This window comes from Apodemus sylvaticus, chromosome 6, assembly GCF_947179515.1.
Source record: "Apodemus sylvaticus chromosome 6, mApoSyl1.1, whole genome shotgun sequence".
Classification (NCBI taxonomy): Eukaryota; Metazoa; Chordata; class Mammalia; order Rodentia; family Muridae; genus Apodemus; species Apodemus sylvaticus.
The window spans coordinates 9,209,698-9,215,697 of NC_067477.1; positions in this window are offsets into that span (position 1 = coordinate 9,209,698).

Genomic DNA, 6,000 nt, shown 5'->3' on the forward strand with positions numbered 1-6,000 from the left:
TACTCCTGCAGAACCAGAGCCCTTAATCTGCAGGGTTTTTGTGAAGGTATCTACTACTGTGCTTATTACTACAGTAGTACTAGCTACCACAGTGGTATATCCATCAGCAAAAACCCATTGTGCCCAGCAGAATCTTTAGTTCAAAAAAAAATGAGTCTAGAGGAACAGGGACCAAAGGGTCTCTATCCCAAGTCTTGACCACTGAATCCCATTAATTGATACTGACCACACAGAGATTTTTTTGAATGACCACAGAGAAAGCAAAGCACACTAAAGTCAGATTCCAATAGCCTCTCACATAGAGTCCAGAAAGCCCACCAGAAAACCACTCAGCTCTCCACATGAACCACTGCCTCCTTTCAATAGGAAGGATCCTACAGATCTTTCTCTCAGAAAAACTTGGGAAACACTCCAAGCTGGACTCACACAGTCTTCCACAGCCACTTGGAAACCTTTGATTTGGCCATCTTTACCTGTCCCCCACAAGACAACAGTACCTCAGACACATCCTAAACATGTTTTTTCAGTCAATGGATGGACCACAAGGAGCCTGTGGTAGGTTCTACCAAGATCTGGGGAAGACTGCAGGGAGCAGGTGGCTGGAACTGAGCCTAACTTCAGCTACCTAGGAGCTCCCTGTATCCCAGTGGAGGATCCAAAGCAAAGAAGCATCTCCCAGCCTACTGCTGACCTGAGACAGGTTTTTATTGGCCAGTGTTTGTTTGTTTGTTTGTTTGTGCACCATTCATTAGACAGTGATGGATCTGTTAAGGGAAAGAATGCCAGTGGTAACCACACTGCAGCCAAAAATCTTAAAGATCCTAACTTAGCCTACTCTGGAAGACCAGTGAGAAGCATAGGCAAACTTGTCCCCTCTGACTCCTGTTGGGGACAAGTTTGGCCATTTGGCTTCTCTCTGGGCATCTCTCTCCTCAGCAACTCCTTCTAGAACCCTAGTCCTCAGCCCTTACTCTCCCCTGCTTTCCTTTTTTATTCCCTGCCACAGAGACTCAGGGAAGGTAACTGTGGGCATGACATGGCTGGGTAATAGAGTGGTGGCTGTGTCACTGGGAAGCTACACTGTGTTTCTCACTAGGGAACAGATACCAGAAGGTCCTGTGTCTTTGATGAACTGACCATTAACCCATCCCATCATTCCTGTGGCTCTAGCAGAGTTGGAATATGAGATGGGCCAGGGATGGGTCACATGACATCAACCTATCTCATATTCCAACTCTGCTAGAGCCACAGGACTGATATTGACATAGAACAGCTACAGGAACAGTAGAGAACTCCTGAAGAGACTTCTTCTCCATCTTTCACAGCCTGTCAGGAAGACCACAGGAGGGGGATTCTGTATGGGTCTCTCTCGCTATGGAATATCCACCACAGTGGTACAGATCAGCCCCAAAAGATGTCAACTACAGTGGTTAGCATGGAGGGTATGTGGGGCCCTAAGCTTGGCCTGAAGACATACATTTGACCCTAGTGGATGTAGGATTGAGACTCCCAGATTCTGGTCTAGCCATATTGACAGGACCTCTACAACAGTACCCATGGTGCCTTCAGGTAGCTGGCCTCTGAAGTGCCCCACCCAACATGCCACCTGCACTAGGACGAGAGAGTTTCAGAACTCAACAGAGAAAAACTTGGGGTTGAAACACCTCATCAACACTACAAGCTAAAATAGGCCCCAGGGAACACTGAAACCTGCTAAAGTTAAAGGATTGAAGGCCATGAAATTTCTGCAAGAGTTTGGGGTACTCTGCAGAATGGTGATACTCAATGATACAGAAACACATCCAAAGCAATTCTAGAAGATAATTAAGGCTATTCACACAAGGGGCTAAGTCCTGGAGAGACTGATTCCTCACTCTCCATTCTAAGAGGACTGGAACAACCTAAGTAGGACAGGAGCCAGGATTATACACACTTATACATGAACACACATATATACATACATATACACATACATAAATATGCATATGACTGAACATGCGCGCATACACACACAGGCATGCACAGGCATGCACATGTATTCATTCACTCCTATACATGGACATGCACATGTGGGCATATACATACAGAGAAACACCCACATGCAAGCATACATATACATGCACACATGCATGCACACATGCACTTGTAAACACACATATACATGCACATACATACACATACATGAATACACACACACACACACACACACACACAAAGTCACAAGAAAGAACCTACCAGCCTTGACCATCCAGACTAGAAGTATAAAGACTGATAGAATCAATGTTACCCTCAGGGGGCCCTGTTATAAAGGGACCTGGAAGAAGACACACAGTAGGGGAATTTGTGCAAGCCTGAGGCACGGTGCTTACATATATTAGTGGATGGAGCCACAGTGTCATCCTTACATCATACATAAAATGTAGCTGGGCATGGTGGCACATGCATTTAATCCAAGTTTCAGAATGCAAGAGCAGGTTGATCTCTAACTTGGAGGACAGCACAGACAGGGTTACATGAAGAAAACCAATCTTTAAAAAAGAAACAAAGAAAAGAAAAAAAACTTTCCCTAAAACCACTCCCTGCTCAAACAAGCTCTGCCCACAGGGAAAACCTACCCGTGCCTGCCCACTAGTCAACCAGAAGGCTCTGAGGCTCTGAGAGGATTTGACCAACTTTCTGTCTCAGTGGGTGTAGCTTTGGCTATCACTGTAAAAAAAAGCTCGAAAAAGCCCTCCACACCTCATTCCTAGATCCATTCCCTTCCTGGTATTGTGTGTGTGTGTGTGTGTGTGTGTGTGTGTGTGTGTGTGTGTGTGTGTGTGTGTGTGTGTGTGTGTACACGTGCACACATATGCATGTATACATACCATTTGCATGTAAAAATACCAAAACAGCCAGCTACTTCTGAGTATCCACATCCTTTCTAACTTTGAGTTGGCCATCCTTACCCTTTCATCTTGGCTCAGGACTCTCCACCAACGCTGACCCTTCAGGGGAGAAGCTACAGGCAGAAAGGATCAGCCAACTCCTGCCACCATGACTGTAGGCAGCTGACTCCAGGTAAGAGCTGCTGAACCCAGGAGCATACTGCAGGAGCAACAGGCACCACACCAGGCCTCGAGCAGATGACACCAAGGCCACACACTGGCATCTGCTCCACAGATGCAGCAAGCAGACCTGGCCTAACAGGAGAGAAAACATGGAGCTCAGCCAGAACTACTTGGCCATGCCAGTGGGCACACTGAAAGCACTGTACCTCAGCACTGTACCCCAATTATGCCCCAGAAAACTTGCATGAAAATGTCACAGAGAGGCAAGGTGGGAAAGAGGCAAAACAGGAAACAACAAATGCACCCCCTCAAGGAAGTATAAACAAATTGGGGAGCATGAGGAAGAATTGTAAGAGTGCCACACAGAACGTGCTCTAATGGCTTCAGAGGACAAAGTTAAATGAACATGTTCAGCAGGATTCCCTCTCACTGAAGACAGTGTCTGAGCCCTGTGGTGACAGGGCCAAGCCACCACTGCTAACCCCCCACTGCCAGGCTGTGGGAAATGCCAGGGCAATCACCAGGAACAGAGGACTAGGGAGAAGAGGCTTAGGAAACAAGCATCATGACATCACACAAGTGCCAGTGAAGGTGAGGAAAGATCAAGAACTAGAAAAGAGCAAAGAATGGCAGACAGAGCAACAGACACACAGATGGACGCCACTCTTACAGGAGAGAGATACACAGTCCTGAGGCTCTCAAAGAGGGAAGGGCAGCCATGCCTCAAAGCAAACAGCCTTCCTGACGCAGCATGAAGCTCCTGCCGTGGGTCCTCTCAGCCCACATGGAAGGGCCTCAAGGCATCACCACAGTGCTTCCCCCAAGAGGAGGAAGCAAGGCAGTTTGTCAGTGAGGAAGTCGCCCTTTCTGTCCAGATCTGTCCAGAACATTGCTGAAGAGATAGAAGCCGAGGAGGAAAAAAGTTGGGCCTGTACTCAGGATGGCCCCTGAACTCTGCCCTACTACCTGTGTCTCAACTGTCCCTACTTCTGCAGAAACAGAGCCCTTACTCAGCAGGGCTTTTTGTGAAGGGATCTACTACTGGGTTGATATACTGGTGGACATACCACAGTGCTATATCCAGCAACAAAAACCTATTATGTGGAGCTGACTCATCACTTCAAAACAGTGATTCTACAGGAACTTGCACATAAGGGGTGATACATGAGTCTTGATCACTTAAGTTCATTAATTAGTACTAAGACACAGGTTGTCTGAATGACCACAGAGAAGTCAGTACACACTCAAGTCCATCCAAATGCCCTCTCACCCAGAGTTCAGGAACCCCAGCAAAAGTCACTCATCTGTCCACCTGAACCAATGCCCAGTTTCAACAGGAAGGGCCCTAGACAACTTTCTCTCACAAAAGCTTGGGAAACACTCCAAGCTGAACTCAGACAGCCTTCTACAGAGAACTGGCAACCACTGATTTGGCCATCTTGACCTAACACCCACAAGACAATAGCACCTCACTCATAGCTTAAACGTGATTATTCAGTCACTTGGTGCTCTACAAGGAGCCTGTGGTAGGTTTACCCAGATCTGGGGAAGACTACCAGGAGCACGTTGCTGGAGCTGAGCCTGACGTCAGCTACTGAGGAGCTCCATGTACCCTGGCTGAGGATCCAAAGGACAGACGTATCACCCAAACTACTGCTGACATGAAAAGGGTTTTGGTTCTGTGGAGTTGTTTCGTTTTTTGTGCCCCATTTATTGGAACATGATGGATCTATTAAGGGAAACAGTGCCAATGGTAACCAATCAGCAGTCTCAAATCCAAAGACCCTGCCTTAGCCTGCACTGAAAGACCAGAAAGACACTTACCCAGATTCCCTCTGACTCCTGTTGGGGACAGGTTTGACCATTTGGCTTTACTCTGGGGATCTCTGTCCTCAGCAGCCCCTTCAGGAAGCCTGGTCCGCAGCCCTTACTCTCCCCTGCTTTCTCCTTTTCTTCCCTGCCACAGAGGCTTGGAGAAAGTTACTGTGGGCATGAACCATCTGGGTCACACCGTGTTGGCTGTGTCACTGGGAAGCTAGAGTGTGTTTCTCATGAGGGAACAGACACCAGAAGGTCCTGCACCTTTGATGAACTGATCCTTAGGTCCCATCCCATCATTCCTGCAACTCTGGGCCAGGGATGGTCACATGACCTCAGCCTATCTCATATTCCAACTCTGCTAGAGCCATGGGGATGATATTGACATAGATCAGGCACAGGAACAGCACAGTGCCCATGAAGAGACTTCCTCTCCATCTTCCATCACAGCCTGGCAGGAAGACCACAGGAGGAGGATTCTGTATGGGTCTCTCTCGCTGTGGAATGTCCATCACAGTGGTACAGATCAGCCCCAAAGCCCTGCCGAACCTCATCCCTCAACCATGGTGGTTAGCTCTGCAAGGTATGGGGGACCCTATGCTTGGCCTGAAGTCACAGCTTTGAGCCTACAGATTGAGAGGCCCAGGTTCTGACCTAACCATTCTGACAGGACCTCTATAACAGCACCCATGGTGGATTCAGGCAGCTGGCCTGTCATGTGCCAACATGCCATCTGCCCTGGAACCAGAAAGTCTCTTATCTCAGTGGGAAAAAATGGAGTTGAAATACCCCACACACACTACAAGGTCAAAAAGGTCCCAGGGGACCCTGGGCCCTGCTAAAGTAAAAGGAATGCAGGCCAAGAAGTTTCTGCTGGGGTTTGGGGTACCCTGCTGGGGTTTGGGGAACTCTGTACCATGATGTTACACGATGATACAGAATCACATCCAGGACAATTCTAGAAGATAATCAAGGCTATTCAGGTGAGGAGATTCGTCCTGAAGAGATCAATTCCTCACTCTTCATTCTGAGATGACTGTAACAACACAAGTAGGACAGAAACCTGGATTATACACACTTATACATGAACTCACACACACACATACACACACACAAACACACAGTCACAAGA